Source organism: Scyliorhinus torazame, chromosome 16 (genome assembly GCF_047496885.1).
Source record: "Scyliorhinus torazame isolate Kashiwa2021f chromosome 16, sScyTor2.1, whole genome shotgun sequence".
NCBI lineage: Eukaryota > Metazoa > Chordata > Chondrichthyes > Carcharhiniformes > Scyliorhinidae > Scyliorhinus > Scyliorhinus torazame.
Genome location: NC_092722.1, coordinates 8932817 through 8952684, shown reverse-complemented (window position 1 = coordinate 8952684; position 19868 = coordinate 8932817). Strand labels below are relative to the sequence as shown.

General features: G+C 51.7%; 1 protein-coding gene and 1 non-coding gene across 4 annotated transcripts in view; both read left to right on the top strand.

Moving 5' to 3' along the window:
• Positions 1–2090: 2090 nt before the first annotated feature.
• LOC140393406 (U2 spliceosomal RNA) lies at positions 2091–2282 on the top strand. Its single transcript, XR_011935595.1, has one exon. It is a non-coding gene; the product is annotated as a U2 spliceosomal RNA (small nuclear RNA).
• A 16927-nt stretch (positions 2283–19209) lies between these two features.
• Positions 19210–19868, top strand: part of ctnnbip1 (catenin, beta interacting protein 1) — a 140199-nt gene continuing 139540 nt past the window's right edge. Inside the window, exon 1 of one of the 3 annotated variants that reach the window (XM_072477905.1) lies at positions 19210–19351. The gene's annotated coding sequence lies outside the window, so the exon portion shown is untranslated. The remainder of the gene's footprint in view (positions 19352–19868) is intronic. The other 2 variants (XM_072477903.1, XM_072477902.1) reach the window with 2 other exon arrangements.

Here is a 19868-nt window from a genome sequence, read left to right as displayed (position 1 = left end):
CATGGAGTTCAACCAACCTCCCCCTTTAATGGATTGCTGCTTTTGAAGCACACGGTTTGTTCCCCAGGTGTGGTATTACAATTATGGACACGTGGGTTTTTAAACAAAACAATGTTTATTCCATGAAATCAAATTAACCTTTTAAATAAACATTGGATCTCTTAACACCCCTTACTTCAAAGATAACCCCGAAAATAATACAACATTACCCAATCCTTCAAAGTGTCCCTTTAAACATCCACAAGACTTCACCTTCAAAAAAACAGTAACACACCAGTCACAGTTAGTATATATTTTCTGTTGGATGTGTTGCTAACTTTTGGTTGGCTCTTAATTCGTAATTTGCTCTGTTTGGTTAACCTTTGCTCTAGAGTCGACAGGTATCTTTATGATACCGCCACGAGGTTCAAGTTCAAGTAATGATCAATAACTCAACACACCAATTAGTAAGATTCAAATCAAAACACATTTATTAAACACAGTAAATCACTACTCATGCATAAACTCTACTTTCTAGACTATTCCTATCACTAAAAGGCCTATACTTAGCTTCGGAATTGGCCCACCAGGTCAGGGGAACAAATGGCCTTTCGTTCAGGTCCTGAGTCTGCAGGATTCAAAAGCTGGTATGGACTGGTAGCTAGGAGCGCCTACCTTTTAGCAAGCGTTGACTGGAGACTTACTTGGTTGATGTGGCCGCTTGGGCAGTTCACTCTCAGGGGTTGATTCGCGTTGTTGAGTGACCCTGCCAAGGAAGAACGATTTGAACTTGGGGACTCTATTTTATAGCCCCCAGGGGCTTCCCGCCACTTTGGGCGGACCCCGTACCTGGTTCCAAGTTATTGAACTATGTTCCGATCATTTGGATCGATTTCTCCAATACTGGAGTTGTTCCCTGATCGCTGGGCGGTCCCTAAATGTCCGTTGGCCTTCCTTTGTCTTGGCTCCTGCTGGCGCCGAGGAGTCTGGCTTGGCTTTATTCACCTTAAGTGTTGCAATTGTGCCTTGGAATCGCTCATTACTATGCAGATGACTGCTGGTTTCAGTGCTGTCTGGTTTTTGCAAGTTTCAATACACATGATTTCTGCACTTGCTAGTCTTTGCCTGTGTTGGCTGAATTTCTCTTTAGTCTTTGCGGTGCTCCATTTTAAGTCGGGAAGTGGCCAACCCAGGTGGCTACACTGGCAGAGATATGTCAGCTTGGTTGACTTCAGCTCCAGCGCCTTACTTTTCGTCCAGCAGCTCTCAGCTAAGCACACAGACACTCCTAGCTGCTCTCTCAAACTGAAACCAAAAGCAGAAGTGAGCTCAGCTCTCCCCCCCACGCCCCCCCCCCCCCCCGTGACATCACTTTGGTAATATGATCAGCTTCATTTGTTAAAGGTACATTTCTTCAACATCCAATTCTTAAAGGCACTCTCACATGACACTCCCAATGACATCATCTAAAAATTGTTGGTTTCCACATGTACACTGATGACACCCAGCTCTACCTCACCACCCATTCACTCACCACCCCTGTACTCATTAACCACACTGGCTGTTGAGTAAGCAGTGCCTCAATTTTAAATTTCCCATCCTTGTTTTCTCAAGTCCCTCCATGGCCTCGCCCCTCCCTATCTCTGTAACCTCAACCCCTAAGCTATCAGTGATTCTCTAATTCTGGCCTCTTGAGCAGCCCAGTTTTTAATTGCACCACCACAGTTGGCTGTACCTTTAGCTTCCTGTGTCCGACACTCTGGAATTACCTCCCTAAACCTCTCCACCTCTCTACGTTTACTTTCTCCTTTAAGACGCTACTTAAAACCTTTTTTAAAATTTAGAGTACCCAATTTTTTTTTCCAAATAAGGGGCAATTTAGTGAGGCCAATCCACCTAACCCTCACATCTTTGGGTTGGGGGACTGAGACCCACGCAGACACGAGACAATGTGCAAACTCCACACAGACAGTGACCCGGAACTGGGATTGAACCCGAGTCCTCCGTGGCATGAGGCAGCAGTGTTAACCAATGCATCTGATGCACGATCAATTGCACAGAGACGAGAGATGAATACAACAGAGGTTTTACTACTCTAAGATGTGTGGCTTATCGCTTCTCGGCCTTTTGGCTAAGATCAAGTGTCTGTAGATTGAGCCTTTGGGTTCAGATCTGGTATGTCTCTTGTGGGGACCATAAATTCGATTCAATTTGAATTAGTTTTTTGGAGCAGGCGAGGGCTGGATTAGGGGTTCGCCCCTGACCCACACTCTGAGCCCTGGCTTGGTAACTCAGAAAAGGAAAAATTTTAAAAAAATAAAAAAATAAGATGTGTGGCTTCCTACAGCAGCTGGCGAAATGGCTATTGTATAGGGAGCACACATATTTATACTCCGCCTACTGGGCGGAGCCAGCAGGCAGGGACTACCCCCGTACCTGTAGTACAGGGCCTTACCACACATCTCCTAATATATACAATAGTGGTGATTACCACATTCACCCCCTGTTAAAATTGAGTCCGGCGGGGGTGGTGGAGAACTATATATAGAGCAAGTTTAATATACAGAAGCGAAAAGAAAAAATTTATTTCTGAAGCCCAGTAGGTGGTTTGATAGTCCCGAAGCAATTATAGATTTAGCCGGTCCAGGGCCTTGATGTGGTCTTGTGGGCGACACAGTGGTGGCGGCGATTCCGGTGTTGGTCTGGTCCTCAGTGACTCCGGGAGCATGCTGAAATCCTGTTCATCCTCGGGCGTGGGCAGGGGAGGACGGATGGTCCTGGGGGGGTTGCTGCTGGGTGCGCCGGGGGAGGGGGGGTGGAGTCGGGCCGGAGGGGTGTGTGGCATACGGCATGCTTGCCTTCATTGGCCGGGGCATTGAGTATAAGAATTGGCAAGTCATGTTGCAGCTGTATAGAACCTTAGTTAGGCCACACTTGGAGTATAGTGTTCAATTCTGGTCGCCACACTACCAGAAGGATGTGGAGGCTTTAGAGAGGGTGCAGAAGAGATTTACCAGAATGTTGCCTGGTATGGAGGGCATTAGCTATGAGGAGCGGTTGAATAAACTCGGTTTGTTCTCACTGGAACGAAGGAGGTTGAGGGGCGACCTGATAGAGGTCTACAAAATTATGAGGGGCATAGACAGAGTGGATAGTCAGAGGCTTTTCCCCGAGGTAGAGGGGTCAATTACTAGGGGGCATAGGTTTAAGGTGAGAGGGGCAAGGTTTAGAGGAGATGTACGAGGCAAGTTTTTTACGCAGAGGGTAGTGGGTGCCTGGAACTCGCTACCGGAGGAGGTGGTGGAAGCAGGGACGATAGTGACATTTCTGGGGCATCTTGACAAATACATGAATAGGATGGGAATAGAGGGATACGGACCCAGGAAGTGTAGAAGATTGTAGTTTAGTCGGGCAGCATGGTCGGCACGGGCTTGGAGGGCCGAAGGGCCTATTCCTGTGCTGTACATTTCTTTGTTCTTTGTTCTTTGTTCTTTGTGTGTGTGGAACCTGCTGGTGCCAGGTCCCCGAGGGAGACAGTGTCCTGGCAGCCGTCGGGGTACGCTACGTAGGCATACTGGGGATTAGCGTGGAGTAACTGCACCCTTTCAACCAAAGGGTCCGCCTTGTGGAATCGGACGTGCCTACGGAGGAGTACGGGTCCTGGAGCTGCGAGCCAAGTCAGGAGCGACACCCCGGATGTGGACTTCCTGGGGAAGGCAAAGAGACGTTCATGGGATGTGTCGTTAGTGGCGGTGCATAGTAGCGATCGAATGGAGTGTAGTGCATCGGGGAGGACCTCCTGCCAGCGAGAGGCCGGGGGAATTCTGGACCGTAGGGCCAGTTGGAAGGCCCTCCAGACCGTCCCGTTCTCCCTCTCCACCTGCCCGTTTCCCCGGGGGTTATAGCTGGTCGTACTGCTGGAGGCGATACCCCTGCTGAGCAGGAACTGACGCAGCTCATCACTCATGAATGAGGATCCCCTGTCACTGTGGATGTAGGCGGGGAAGCCGAACAGAGCGAAGATAGTGTTGAGGGCTTTGATGATGGTGGCAGACGTCATGTCGGGGCATGGGATGGCGAAGGGGAAACTGGAGTATTCATCGACCACACTGAGGAAGTACGTGTTACGGTCGGTGGAGGGGAGGGGCCCTTTGAAATCCACGCTGAGGTGTTCAAAGAGGCGGGAGGCCTTCACCAGGCGCACGCGGTCTGGCTGGTAGAAGTGCGGTTTGCACTCTGCACAGGCCTGGCAGTCACTGGTGATTGCCCTGACTTCCTCGACAGAGTAGGGCAGATTGCGGGCCTTTATGAAATGGTACAACCGTGTGACTCCCGGGTGACAAAGGTTATCGTGCAGGGTCCAGAGTCGGGCCACCTGTGCGCTGGCACATGTACCTCGGGATAGGGCATCGCGGGGCTCGTTGAGCTCCGGGGTGATACAAAATCTCGTAGTTGTAGATGGAGAGCTCGATCCTCCACCTCAAGATTTTATCATTTTTGATCTTACCCCGCTGCGTGTTATTGAACATGAAGGCTACCGACTGTTGGTCAGTGAGGAGAGTGAATCTCCTGCCGGCCAGGTAATGCCTCCAATGCTGCACAGCTTCAATGATGGCTTGGGCCTCTTTTTCAACGGAGGGGTGCCGAATTTCGGAGGCATGAAGGGTACAGGAAAAGAATGCCACGGGCCTGCCTGCCTGATTGAGGGTGGCGACTAGGGTGACGTCTAGATGCGTCGCTCTCCACTTGAAAGGGCAGTGTCTTGTCTACTGCGTGCATCACGGCCTTGGCGATATCGGCTCTAATACGGTTGAAGCCATGTTGAGCCTCGGCCGTCAGGGGGAAAAGGGAGGGCTGGATGAGTGGGCTGCCTTGTCCACGTAGTTTGGGACCCACTGGGCGTAGTATGAGAAGAACCCCAGGCAGCGTTTGAGGGCCTTGGGGCAGTGGGGAAGGGGGAGCTCCATGAGGGGGCGCATGCGGTCGGGATCGGGCCCCAGAACTCCGTTCTGGACCACATAGCCGAGGGTGGCTAAGCGGGTTGTGCTGAATACGCACTTCTCCTTGTTGTCGGTGAGGTTTAGGAGAGTGGCGGTGTGGAGAAATTTGGCAACGTTGGCATCATGGTCCTGCTGATCGTGGCCGCAGATGGTGACATTGTCTAGGTACGGGAAGGTGGCCCCCAACCCGTACCAGTCGACCATTCGGTCCATCTCCCGTTGGAAGACCGAGACCCCGTTGGTGACGCCGAAGGGAACCCTAAGAAAGTGGTAGAGGCGGCCATCTGCCTCGAAGGCCGTGTATGGACGGTCTGCCCTACGGATGGGGAGCTGGTGGTAGGCAGATTTGAGGTCTACAGTTGAGAAGACCCGGTTCTGTGCAATCTGATTGACCATATCAGATATGCGTGGGAGCGGGTACGCGTCGAGCTGTCTGTACCGATTGATGGTCTAACTGTAGTCAATGACCATTCTGTGTTTCTCCCCAGGCTTTACAACTACCACTTGAGCTCTCCAGGGGCTGTTGCTGGCCTCGATGATGCCTTCCCGAAGGAGCTGCTGGACCTCGGACCTGATGAAGGTCCTGTCCTGGGCGCTGTACCGTCTGCTCCTGGTGGCGACGGGTTTGCAATCCGGGGTTAGGTTTGCGAATAGGGAAGGTGGGTTGACCTTTAGGGTCGCGAGGCCGCACACAGTAAGGGGTGGTAGGGATCCGCCGAATTTCAAGGTTAGGCTCTGGAGGTTACACTGGAAGTCCAGGCCAAGTCGCAGGGCAGCGCAGAGGTTGGGGAGGACGTAGAGGTGGAAGCCGCTGAATTCTACGCCCAGAACCGTGAGTGTGATATACAGTACCCCCGGATCACCACGGAGTGGGATCCGGAGGCCAGGGAGATTCTTTGATTGGCGGGGTGTACCGCAAGGGAGCAGCGCCCTACCGTAGCTGGATGGATGAAGCTTTCGGTGCTACCGGAGTCCAGCGGGCAAGAGGTCTCGTACCCATCGATCTTCACGCATGTCGAGGCGGTGGTTAAATTGTGCGGGCGAGACTCGTCGCTCGTGACCGAGGCGAGTCGTGGCTGGTTGTCGCTGGTGTTGAACGATGGGGTGCCCGGGGGGGCACGGGTCCTGGAACAATGGTGGTGCCCATGTGCCGTGGGGAAGACAAGATGGTGGCGCCTGATGATCTTGGGGTGGACAAGATGGCGGCGCCCACGGGCCGCACGTGGCGGGGGTTGAAAAAGATGGCGGTGCCCGTGGTCCGAGAAGGGGACGATGGCAGCGCCCACTGGCCGCGTGTGGTCTGAGGGGGAGAAGATGGCGGCGCCCACTGGCCGCGCGTGGTCCGGGGAGGTGAAGATGGCGGCACCCATTGTTCGTACGCGAGGGGGGTCGGGGCAATAGCGGTGACTGAGCGGGCCTGGCACACAGCAGCGAAGTGCCCCATCTTGCCGCAGACCGTGCAAAGGGCGGTGCGGGACGGCAGCATTGGCGGGGGTGTTTCTGTTGCCCGCAGAAGTAACATCGGTAGCCCCCAGGGTTGGCTGGCTGGCGCGTGGCACAGGAGTATTGACTGGGTGAGGCCCCCCGTGGGGCGGCCGTCTGCGGAGTCCACGATGTGTAGGAGGGGTGGGCCGCGCGGCTGGGGGTGTAGGCCTGAATATTATGCGAGGCGACCGTCATCGATAGCGCCAGTTTTTTTGTTGCTGCGAGTCCGAGCGTGGCCCCCTCTAAAAGTCACTGGCGTATGAGGTCTGACCCTATCCCCGTAACGAAGGCATGAGGAGGTTCGAATGTTCCGTGGCTGTGACGGCCTGACAGTCACAGTCTCTGACCAGAAGAATTAAAGCACGGCAGAAATCTCCTACGGACTCAGCTGGGAGTTGACTGCGAGTAGAGAGTACGTGTCTGGCGAAGAGCGTGTTCGTCCGCTGGGCGTAATTCTCTTTCAGTAGCGCCATGGCTTCGGCGTAGTTCGGCGCGTCCTGGATAAGAGGAAAAACGTTGGAGCTCAGCTGCGAGTAGAGCATCTGGATCTTCTGAGATTCCGGAATTGGGTCTGGTGCAGACCTGATGTAAGCTTCGAAACAGGCTAGCCAGTGTTGAAAGTCCTTTTTGGCGTTGCTTGATTGCGGATCCAGCTGCAGGCGATCCGGCTTGATGCAGAGGTCCATCTTCTGAAAATCTTAGAGTCATAAATTGATGCCCGATCAATTGCACAGAGACGAGAGTTGAATACAACAGAGGCTTTATTACTCTAAGATGTGCGGTCTCCTACAGCAGCTGGCGAAATGGCTGCTGTATAGGGAGCACACATATTTATACTCCGTCTACTGGGCGGAGCCAGCAGGCAGGGACTACCCCCGTACCTGTAGTACAGCCTCACCACACATCTCCTAATATATACAACAGTGGTGATTACCACTGGGTCACCGTGCCACCCTCAGACGCTACCTAAAACCTAACTTTTTGCCCAAACCTTCAATCAATTGATTTAATATGTCCTTATGTGGCTTGGCTTAAAATGCTTCTTTTAACACCCCTTGTAAAGCACCTTGAGATGTTTTATTACATGAAAGATGCTAAATAAACACAAGTAGTTGTTGTTATAGGCATGTTCTGAAGATGAATAATGCACCAACTCAAACAAGATCAAAACTGGTTCGAGAGAAATGCATGAATTCACGCAACATTCCCATTCGGAATATAAAATAAATACACTTTAGAAACAGAGTGATTGATGACCTTAGTGGCACATAAAGGGTTTTGAGTAAGAGTTCCAGAAGGTGGGGAATGTAGTAACTGAACATTGGGCCATCAATGATGAAGCCTAGGGAGCAGATAATGAGCCAGACTCCAGGGCAAGTGGAGCAGCGATGCATGACCAGGACTGGACCTGGACACACGGCTACAAAAGGCCATTCCAGTTAATGAAGGGCAGACAGTGGACAGATTTAATATTTTTTTAATTCTGACAAGTTTGAAGGCAACTTGTCTTCATGGTTTAGCATTTAATGGATAAAATATGAATAGATACATTGTGAATGCAACAAGAGACACACATAGTGCACTTTTTTCATCATTCTATCGTACCCGCAGCCATTCATTTACCATATGATTCGATATTCCAAGATTGATTTCTACAATGATCTTTCTTGTCCAAAGACATAACCCTGGTAAAGCTCTCCGAACATAACTTCTGTAGCTCCCAAGAAGAAATGGCATTATATCTGTAGCATGCCGGGCATTAAAATTCAGGAATAAAATAATATAACAGTAAAGTAGCATTTGCATGCAAGGTTAAGTGACAGCCCCAAACTGTCCACTGCTGCAGGGTATATTATTTCTCCAAATAATTTATTTTGCACTGCATGTTTTGGGGAATTCTCTTGGCCATTTGTTTTGGCTAGTGCACAAGTATTTTTTTAAAGAAATTTAGAGTACCCAATTCTTTTTTTTTCCAATTAAGGGGCAATTTAGCGTGGCCAATCCACCTATCCTGCACATCTTTGGGTTGTGGGGGTGAGACCACACAGACACGGGGAGAATGTGCAAACTCCACATGGACAGTGATCCGGGGCTGGGATCGAACCCGGGTCCTCAGCACCGTGAGGTAGCAGTGCTAACCACTGCGCCACCGTGCTGCCTTGGTTAGTGCACAAGTATAACCGGAAATCCTTAGGACAGAGAATTCCCTGTTGTGCTGTTTAATTTGTGCATTTTCTAATGTTCGAGATTACAGATGTTGCAGCTTTTCAATTTTTCTGGTTGTTTGAGAGGTACCTCAAACATGAGGAAACTTGGGATTTGTCTGATCCAGGTGTAAAATATTTACGAAATGTTCTTTACCTTCCAGACAGCGCATAGCAACCCCCAGATTTTCCTGTGGCAGTACACTACAGGCTTCCATTTATCTTGCCTCACCAGAAATCAGCATTTTGCACTTGCTCTCTCCTATTGCACTGAAAATAATCCACAAGCTCATTAAAGGAATGAATATCAGACAACAGCAAATTGAAGATCTCTCTCTTTGTAGCTGATAATTATCTCTCAATTAGTGGAAACCTAATGGGACCTCGTGTGGAGATTGCCATGGGAACAGGAACAATTGAGGTTTGATTGACAGTGTAACAATTGTTTATTGCAGATCTGTATGTGGTTTTAAACCATTAACCTTTTGATTTTGACCTTGGGAGGCTTGAGAATGTTTTGTTTATTAAACGGTCAACAGGAACAAAGATTTGAAAATCAACTACGTAACATTACACATATCACACAAACCATTAAACAACAAGGAAACGTCAGTTTAATTTAACCCATGGTGACGTGCCAGTTAAATGCAGCACTCACCACATCAGCAACAAAAGCATCAGCAATCTGCAGAAGCATTTCTTCAACGGCATCATCAGGTGGCCCATTTGGAACAATGTCGCGCACCAGGTCCCGCAGCGTCTTCTTGCTTCATCCGGATTGCCTTCTGGACTCATACATCCCCCTGAGCCTGATGTTACAGGACCCAGGTAACTTAGAAAAAAATGTCCTACTTTCCGGCTACAGAAAAGTCAGGAAACAGCAACAGAAGCCTCTAGGCATCTGCAGCCACCAGCAGGAGCAAGCAGCAAATGCAACTTGCTTGTTACAAGTTCATAGCAGGACAGCATGGTGGTGCAGTGGGTAGCACTGCTGCCTCACAGCACCGTGGTCCCAGGTTCAATCCCGGCTCTGGGTCACTGTCCGTGTGGAGTTTGCACATTCTCCCCGTGTTTGCATGGATTTTGCCTCCACAACCCAAAAAAGATGTACAGGGTAGGTGTAGTGACCACATTAAATTGCCCCTCAGTTGGAAAAAATTGAATTGGGTACTCTAAATTTATTTTAAAGAAAGGAGAGTCCATAGCAGGACAAAGCAGTGCTAGTGTGAGCTGGATACAGAGCTCCAGGGCCTCTGCTGAACAGCCTCCTAAGTATAAAGATGATTTCTTGAGGTATGGCTGTAGCCATCTCAGATGGCCACTTGCAAGGGACCATGGGAATTATGGCCAACCCAGGACTCAGACACACTCAAAGCTTGTGTGTATTTGCAACCCAGATAGCTAGACGCGATCAAAACTCCCGCTCATTTGCATTCTAATGGCCCATTTCCCCAGAACAAAAGGACTGTACTCAGGTAACCGATACAGGTGCAAACTAACCGGCGCCACTCCCTTTACTCAGGGAGCACAAACAGCCACGGTCAATGACCGCTAAGGACACGCCCAGCCATCAAGGCACCCGCCTCCTTATTGGCCAAATTCGAAGCCTGGCGAATTATTGGGTCCAAAGCTAAGGACCGTCCCAAAGAGCGCGAAATCCCAGAGGGATAAAAAGAGACACAGCCATGTGTTTAGTCACTCCTGGCCCTGGCCTACGCCTAAAACCAAGTGTAGCATTACAACCGGAAGACAAGTTCAAGACCAACGATCGCTACCAGACGGATGAGCCCAGCAGAAACAAAGCCACTTCTTCCACCCAGCCTCGCAAGATCCGGACAAAGGCCTTGCTCATCTACAAAGAGCCGGTTGCCCTGAAGTTAAGTATAAGTTATTATCGTTGTTAGGTGTAGATTAACTTGTAGTGTTTCATGTTGCATGTTGAAGTAATCCTTGTGTATAAATAAACTATCTTTGAGCTTGAACTGACTAACTGGTTGTTTGGTCTTTGATCGATATCCGGTAAAGCCTTGTGGTGGTATCGTTTGATACCTGCCGACGCTGAAAAGCAATATTATCATTAATAACTGCCATATCTAGTTAATTTGGCAACATTATTGGTGACTCCGGTGCCGATTGGCAACATGGCTTTGTTAACTGTATCAATGCAAATCTGGTTGGAAAGCCCACGGTGTTATATACAGGGATGTACTGGCAAATGTGAGTTGGATGCTAACTATGTCTTACCTTGCAGACATCTTTTCAATTCTAAACAAACTGAATCTCAAATTGCAAGGGAAGGATGATCATTGCTTTCGGCACTGTGAAGAAATAGATGCTTTCCAAAAGTGATTGAAAGTTTAGCAAGTGCGAGGACAAAGTCAAAACTATTACTTGTTTCCCCACACTGCTACGACACATCGAAGAAAACAGTGTTAGTAAGGGAACTGTCAATAGACTGACAAGCCTTATTCAGTCGCGTCTGGCTGCGCTGATCAACAGTTTTTGTCACTACTTTCCAGAGGAGAAGGTTCAGATTTTGAGAGAAAAGAGGTGGGTGAAAAATCCCTTTTGAGTTTGAGACTCCAGTCAATTATTAACTTGCAGCTGACTCCAAATGAAGAAACTGAACTGCGAATCACCTGTGATAGCACATTAAAAACACGCCACAACTCCATGAGTGTGTCAGCATTCTGGATTAGTGTCTCTGAGGAGTATCCAGTGCTGAGTAAAACAAACATTTTGTTACTATTGTCCTTCACAACGACCTACATGTGCAAGGCTGGATTTTCTGCCCACACTAAGATGAAGACAGCACAAAGGAACCGGCTGAACTATGCACCTCATATCCGCATAGCCCCCTCCTCCTATGAACCCGATTGGAGTGAGATTGTGAGGACCAAGCAGGCTCACCTGTCACATTATAGGTAAGTGAAAATGGTGCTTTGCAAAGGTCGGCTGGTTGGTATAAGTGGGTCCCAGGAAACACGAGTTTGAAAAACACGACACAAGTTGATGGTATCCTCAGTGTGAAGACAGGACGTTGTCTCCACAAGGACTGTTTGGTGGTCATTCCTAACGATATTGTCATGGACAGTTAGATCAGTAGATCGGCGAGATAAAGGTCAAGTAGTTTTTTCCCTCTTGTTGGTTCCCTCACCATCTACCGCAGACCCAGTCTAGCAGATATGTTCTCTAGGACACGGCCAGTTCAGTGAGTATTGATGCTACTGAGCTGGTCTTGGTGATAGATACTGAAGACCCCGAAGCAGAGTACAGTCTGTGCCCTTGTCACCCTCAGTGCTTCTTCAAACAGATTTTCAACATGGGGGAATACTGATTCAACAGCTGAGGGGAGCGGTAGACATAGACATAGAACATACAGTGCAGAAGGAGGCCATTCGGCCCATCGAGTCTGCACCGACCTACTTAAGCCCACACTTCCACCTGTCATGTGAGAATACCTTTAAGAAATGAATGTTTATAAATGGGTGTGTATATAAATATCTGTGAGAGTAGTGAGAGTACCTTTAAGAAATGGGTGTTTACTACTGCAGTGATGTCAGAGAGTGGGTGGAGCTGGTCTGTCGGTCAGTTTTTTACTTTTGTTTTAGGCTGTTTGCTGCAGGATGTGTTTTAGTTTTGTTTTGAGTGTTGGAGCTGAAGCCTGACCAAGCAAGTGTACTGCTGTTCTCTCTGCCATGAAAAGACTATCTCTTGATCATTTGGTGAATTCAGAATTATAAATGTTCTCAGTAGTGAATGTAAACCTAATGTGCTTCTGGTAAAAGGTGTTTTAAGTGGTATGGATGTGAAAAGGAAAGCTTAAAGGATTATTTAGTGTTGTAGTATTTGAATTAATAGTTGGTAAAATGTTCACTGTATGTTTGAAAAAGGTTAACTTGAGTTCATAGAATAAACATTGTTTTGCTTTAAAAAATACTTTTCCATTTCTGTTGTACCACCTGTAGAGTGGGCCGTGTGCACCCCATAACACAATCTATTAAAAGTTGTGGGTCAGGTGAACTCCATGATACACTTTGGGGTTCTCTAAACCCTGGCCCATAACACACCATATCCCCTAACCCAGTAACCCCATCTAACCTTTTTGGACACGAACGCAATTTAGCATGGCCAATCCACCTAACCTGCACGTCTTTGGACTGTGGGAGGAAACCGGAGCACCCGGAGGAAACCCACGCAGACACGGGGAGAACGTGCAGACTCCGCACAGAATGTTGCCTGGTATGGAGGGAGTATCTTATGAGGAAAGGCTGAGGGACTTGAGGCTGTTTTCGTTAGAGAGAAGAAGGTTAAGAGGTGACTTAATTGAGGCATACAAGATGATCAGAGGATTGGATAGGGTGGACAGTGAGAGCCTTTTTCCTCGGATGGTGATGTCTAGCACGAGGGGACATCGCTTTAAATTGAGGGGAGATAGATATAGGACAGATGTCAGAGGTAGGTTCTTTACTCAGAGAGTAGTAAGGGCGTGGAATGCCCTGCCTGCAACAGTAGTGGACTCGCCAACACTAAGGGCATTCAAATGGTCATTGGATAGACATATGGACGATAAGGGAATAGTGTAAATGGGCTTTAGAGTGGTTTCACAGGTCGGCGCAACATCGAGGGCTGAAGGGCCTGTACTGCGCTGTAATGTTCTATGTTCTTTTTTCTATGACAGTGACCCAGCAGGGAATCGAACCTGGACCCTGGCACTGTGAAGCCACAGTGCTAACCACTAATTAATAGGAGGTTTCCTTGCTCATGTTGGACCTGATTCCATGAGGCTTCATGGGGCCCACAGTCAATGTTGAGGACCCCGGGGCAACTACCTCCTGTATACCACTGTGCTGCCCGCCACCTCTGGTGGGTCTATCCTACCAATTGGACAGAGGCCAATATCTAGGGCTGGTGAGGGCTGGGACATTGCTTGTGAGGTATGATTTCTTGACTATGACTATGTCAGATTGTTGCTTTAGTTTCCTGTGGGACAGCTCTCCCCAATTTCGGCACAACTTCCCAGATGTTAGTCGGGAGGGCTTTGTAGGGTCCAACAGCGCTGCATGTGCTGTTGTCGTTTCTGATGCCGAGGTCAATGCCAGGTGGTCCGTCCGGTTTCATTCCTTACTGATTTTTCTGCAGTGGTCTGATACAACTCAGTGGCCTCCTCAGCCATTTCAAAGTCAACAGCATTGCTGTGGGTCTGGAGTCTCACACCAGGTAAGGATGGCAGATTTCCTCCTCTACACTGGCGAGCTAAATGGGTTGTTATGACAATGATAGTTTCATGGTCACCATTACTGAGATTAGCTTTTAATTACAAATTTATTAGTTGAATTTAAATTCTACCAACTGTGGTGGTAGGGTTTGAATCCATGTCCTGGAGCACTCAATTATTAGTCCAGTTGCATCACCAGCATGCCATTGGCTCCATGCGTTTTGTACTGAACAAAATCTCATTGCTGTCAACAGGGCGGCGCGGTAGCACAGTGGTTAGCACTGTTGCTTCACAGCTCCAGAGTCCCAGGTTTGATACCCGGCTTGGGTGACTGTCTGTGCGGAGTCTGCGCCTTCTCCCTGTGTCTGCGTGGGTTTCCTCCGGGTGCTCCGGTTTCCTCCCACAAGTCCAAAGATGTGCGGATTAGGTGGATTGGCCATGCTAAATTGCCCTTAGTGTCCAAAAATGTTAGGTGGGGTTACTGAGTTAAGGGGACAGGGTGGAGGTATGGGCTTGCATAGCGTGCTCTTTCTAAGGGCTGGTGCAGACTCGATGGGCAGAAAGGCCTCCTTCTGCACTGTACATTCTATGATTCCGGAGGTTAATTATTGCCTTTCTGAGGGTTACAGATTGACAGGTACTTATAAATTCCCAGCTCCAGATAAGAATAAATCAACATGAAATGTCTCGTTCCCTAGTGTCTGCAATGTTGATTTAACATTCCAGTTTTGGCATCCTATAGAATCATAGAATTTACAGTGCAGAAGGAGGCCATTCGGCCCATCGGGTCTGCACCGTCTCTTGGAAAGAGCACCCTACCCAAGCCCACACCTCCACCCGATCCCCATAACCCAGTAACCCCACCCAACACTAAGGGCAATTTTGGACACTAAGGGCAATTTAGCATGGCCAATCCACCTAAGCTGCACATCTTTAGACTGTGGGAGGAAACCGGAGCACCCGGAGGAAACCCACGCACACACGGGGAGAACGTGCAGACTCCGCACAGTCAGTGAACCAAGCGGGAATTGAACCTGGGACCCTGGAGCTGTGAAGCAATTGTGCTAACCACTATGCTACCTTGCTGCCCTAAATGAATAGATGATGCCCAAACTTTACATATGTAGTGGCGAATAAGTAAGCATTCAAACTTACATACATAGAAATTGGGACGCTGTTGGATGCATCAGGGATAACTTCTCTGAAAGCACTCCAAATACGATTCTATCCTCGTGAGGAAAACATTATCCTGAAAATACCTTTTCCACAGAATGACCAGCCCAAGGTCGTTAAGCTTCCTTTGGCTTTAGGTTGCTTTCTATGCTCGTTTCGAGCAGGAAACCACCAAACCGTTGTCAATTGCTCCAGCAGCCTCGTACACACCCATACCCACCATCACTGCTTCCAAAGTCAGATCGGCCTTCTTGAAAGTGAACCCTCGGAAAGCAATGGGCCCTGATGGAGTCCCTGGTTGTGCACTCAGATCCTGTGTGGACCAACTGGTGGGTGTGTTCGTGGACATCTACAACTTCTGCCTATTCTGATCCAACGTTCCCACCTGCATTCAAGAAGACCACCATCATACCGATGCCAAAAAATCCAGGCAATGTGCCTCAACGACTACCGTCCGGTGGCCTTGACATCTATCATAATGAAGTGCTATGAGAGGTTGGTCATGAGACACATCAACTCCATACTCCCAGAATGCCTAGGTCCACTGTAACCACCAAAAGCGGTCCACAGCAGACACCATCTCTCTGGCCTTACTTTCATCCCTGGAGCATCTCGGCAACAAGAACTCCTATGTCAGACTCCTATTCATTGCCTACAGCTCTGCCTTCAACACCATAATCCCATCCAAGCTCATGTCAAAACTCTAAAACCTAGGACTTGGCTTCTCTCTCTGCAACTGGATCATAGAATTTTATCATAGAATTTACAGTGCCGAAGGAGGCCACTCGGCCCATCGAGTCTGCACCGGCTCTTGGAAAGAGCACCCTACCCAAGGTCAACACCTCCACCCTATCCCCATAACCCAGCAACCCTACCCAACACGAAGGGCAATTTTGGACACTAAGGGCAATTTAGCATGGCCAATCCACCTAACCTGCACATCTTTGGACTGTGGGAGGAAACCGGAGCACCCTGAGGAAACCCACACACACACGGGGAGGATGTGCAGACTCCGCACAGACGGTGACCCAAGCCGGAATCGAACCTGGGACCCTGGAGCTGTGAAGCAATTGTGCTAACCACCATGCTACCGTGCTGCCCACTCAGCTTCCTGACCCACAGACCACAATCAGTAAAGATAAACAACAACACCTGGCTTCCACAAACGGGAACCAGACGGAACACCACTTGTGGAGGTCCCCCAAGGAATTTGAGGCCCTCAGGTGCATACCAGGGGCTGGTTTAGCACACTGGGCTAAATAGCTGGCTTTGAAAGCAGACCAAGACAGGCCAGCAGCACGGTTCAATTCCCGTACCAGCCTCCCCAAACAGGCGCCGGAATGTGGCGACTAGGGGCTTTTCACAGTAACTTCATTGAAGTTACAATGAAGTGACAATAAGCGATTTTCATTTCACCTCCTCCATGATAGTCCTCAATACCGGGACCCCACAAGGCTGCGTACTTAGTCCCCTACTATACGCCCTTTCACACATGACTGTGGGGCAAAATCTGGCTCCAACTCCATCTACAAAGTTTGCTGTTGACACAACTTGAACAACGATGCGTCAGAGTACAGGAGGGAGATAGAGAGCCTAGTGGAGTGGTATAACAACAACAATCTCTCCCTCAATGTCAGCAAAACTAAGAAGCTGGTCATTGACTTCAGGAAGCAAAGTATTGTACCATCGCCCCTCCCCCATCAGCATCAACGGGGCCGAGGTGGAGATGGTTGACACTTCAAATTCCTAGGTGTGCACATCACCAACAATCTGTCCTGGTCCACCCATGTTGATGTTACGCCGAAGAAAGCACAACAGCGCCTATACTTTCCCAGGAAACTAAGGAAATTTGGCATGAGCTCTTACCAATTTTTCCAGGAGCACCATCGAAAGCATCCCATCTGGCTGCATCACACCTGGTATGGCAACTGCTCAGCCCAAGACCATAAGAAACTACAGAGAGTCGTGCACACAGCCCAGTCCACCTCGCAAATCCCCCTCCCATCCATTGACTCTGTCTACACCTCCCGCTGCCTGGGGAAAGTGGGCAGTATAATCAAAGACCCCTCCCACCCGGGTTATTCTCTTTTCCAACTTTTTTCATCGGGCAGGAGATACAAAAGTCTGAGAATGCGCACTAACAGGTTCAAAAACAGCTTCTTCCCTGCTGTTCCCCTTCTGAATGACCCTTTTATGGACTGAACTGACCTCTTTACACATTTTCTCTAAGTACTACACTCCGTATGCTTCACCCGGTGCCTGTGTCTATGTGTTTACATTGTGTATTTATCGTATGTCCTATGTTTTTCATGTAAGGAACGATCTGTCTGGACTGTACGCTGAACAATACTATTCAATGTAACTCGGTACACATGACAATTAATCAAATCAAATATAGGTCTGTCACTGCAACTCTGCTAGTTAACCTAGTTTCCTCGCTCTGCCTTCATACCATTAGTTCCTTTGTTCAAATGTAAGACCCGGCCACTCCACTCCTCCATGCCTTTCCTCTCCACCTCTCCCCTCCTCCCTGTAACCCCTCCCCCACAACCATTCCTCCCCGCTTCCTCTCCAACCCCTCACTTCCCTTTCCCCCTCCCACCACCCTCTCCTACTCCCCCCTCTGTAATCCCACCTCTCCCTCCACCCCTTTTCCTCACCACTACCCCCTCCCCACCCCATTCTCCCCTCCTTCTTCACCTCATTCTCCCCTCCTTCCTCACCTCATGCTTTCTCCTCCATTTCCTTCCTCATTCCCTCCCTACATCACTCTTCTCTCCAATCCTCCTCCCTCCCGATCCTCCCCCTCGCACACCCCAATGACAGACCCCCACCCACCTACCCCACCCCCTCCCTCACCCTGTCACCCACCCCCCTCAAGATCCCTCCATCTCCCTTTCCCGCCATCCAACAACCAACATCCCCTTCGTCCATCCGCATCTCCTCCAGCCCCCCACCAACACCTCCGCATATCCCAATTTGTTCCCCCATCTCCATTACCCAATTCCACTCTATCCTCCTCCCCTCCTCCTCCCTCTATCCCCCCTCCCCCTCCCCTCCCCTCCCCTCCCCATCCTTCTCCATCGCCCCTCCCCTCCATCGCCCCTCCCCCTCCATCGCCCCTCCCCCTCCCCCGCCCCCCCCCCCCTCCATCACCCCCCCTCCCCTCCATCGCCCCCCCTCCCCTCCATCGCCCCTCCCCCTCCCTCACCCCTCCCCATCCTTCTCCATCGCCCCTCCCCTCCCCTCCATCGCCCCTCCCCATCCTTCTCCATCGCCCCTCCCCTCCCCTCCATCGCCCCCCCTCCCCTCCATCGCCCCCCCTCCCCTCCATCGCCCCTCCCCTCCCCTCCATCGCCCCTCCCCTCCCCCGCCCCTCCCCTCCCCTCCATCGCCCCCCCTCCCCTCCATTGCACCCCTCCCCTCCATTGCCCCCCTCCCCTCCCTTCCATCGCCCCCCCTCCCCTCCCTTCCATCGCCCCCCCTCCCCTCCCTTCCATCGCCCCCCCTCCCCTCCCCTCCCCTCCCCTCCATCGCCCCTCCTCCCCATCGCCCCTCCCCCTCCCTCACCCCTCCCCCTCCCTCACCCCTCCCCACCCTTCTCCATCGCCCCTCCCCCTCCCCTCCATCGCCCCTCCCCCTCCCCTCCATCGCCCCTCCCCCTCCCCTCCATCGCCCCTCCCCCTCCCCTCCATCGTCCCCCCCTCCCCTCCATCGCCCCTCCCCCTCCCCTCCATCCCCCCTCCCTCACCCCTCCCCTCCATCGCCCCTCCCCTCCATCGTCCCCCCTCCCCCCCTCCCCTCCCCCCCTCCCCTCCATCGCCCCCCCCTCCCCTCCATCGCCCCCCCCTCCCCTCCATCGCCCCCCCCTCCCCTCCATCGCCCCCCCCTCCCCTCCATCGCCCCTCCCCCTCCCCTCCATCGCCCCTCCCCCTCCCCTCCATCGCCCCTCCCCCTCCCCTCCATCGCCCCTCCCCCCTCCCCTCCATCCCCCTCCCCTCCATCCCCCCTCCCCCTCCCCTCCATCCCCCCTCCCGCCCCTCCCCCTCCCCTCCATCGTCCCCCCCTCCCCTCCATCGCCCCTCCCCCTCCCCTCCATCCCCCCTCTCTCACCCCTCCCCTCCCTCCTTCACCCCTCCCCCTATTGCCCCTCCGCCAGCCGGCAATGGAGTGCGCAGGCGCGCTGGGCCTGCCGGCGGCCGGCGGGGCCTCAGTGCGCCCGGATCTCAGGCGGAGCAGACGGCGGAGGGAGAGCGCTGGGCCGGCGGGCCGGTAGGAGGGAGCCGCAGGCGGTAAGGAGCCGCTCTGGGCGGGGGTTGTGCGCGGGAGGGAGCGAGGCGGCGGCCCGGGGCCGGTCCAGCTTTGTCTGGGCGGCAGCCGGGGAGCCGTTAAAATTCCAGTCAGAGCCCCGCCGGCGGCGGCGCCCTGCCGGCCCCGGGATCCTGCCGGCCCCGGGACCCTGCCAGCCCCGGGACGCTGCCAGCCCGGGATCCTGCCGGCCCGGGATCCTGCCAGCCCCCAGCCCCGGGACCCTGCCAGCCCCGGGATCCTGCCGGCCCCGGGACCCTGCCAGCCCCGGGACCCTGCCAGCCCCGGGATCCTGCCGGCCCCGGGACCCTGCCAGCCCCGGGACCCTGCCAGCCCCGGGATCCTGCCAGCCCCGGGACCCTGCCGGCCCCGGGACCCTGCCAGCCCCCAGCCCCGGGACACTGCCAGCCCGGGATCCTGCCAGCCCCGGGACCCTGCCAGCCCCGGGATCCTGCCAACCCCCAGCCCCGGGACACTGCCAGCCCCGGGACCCTGCCAGCC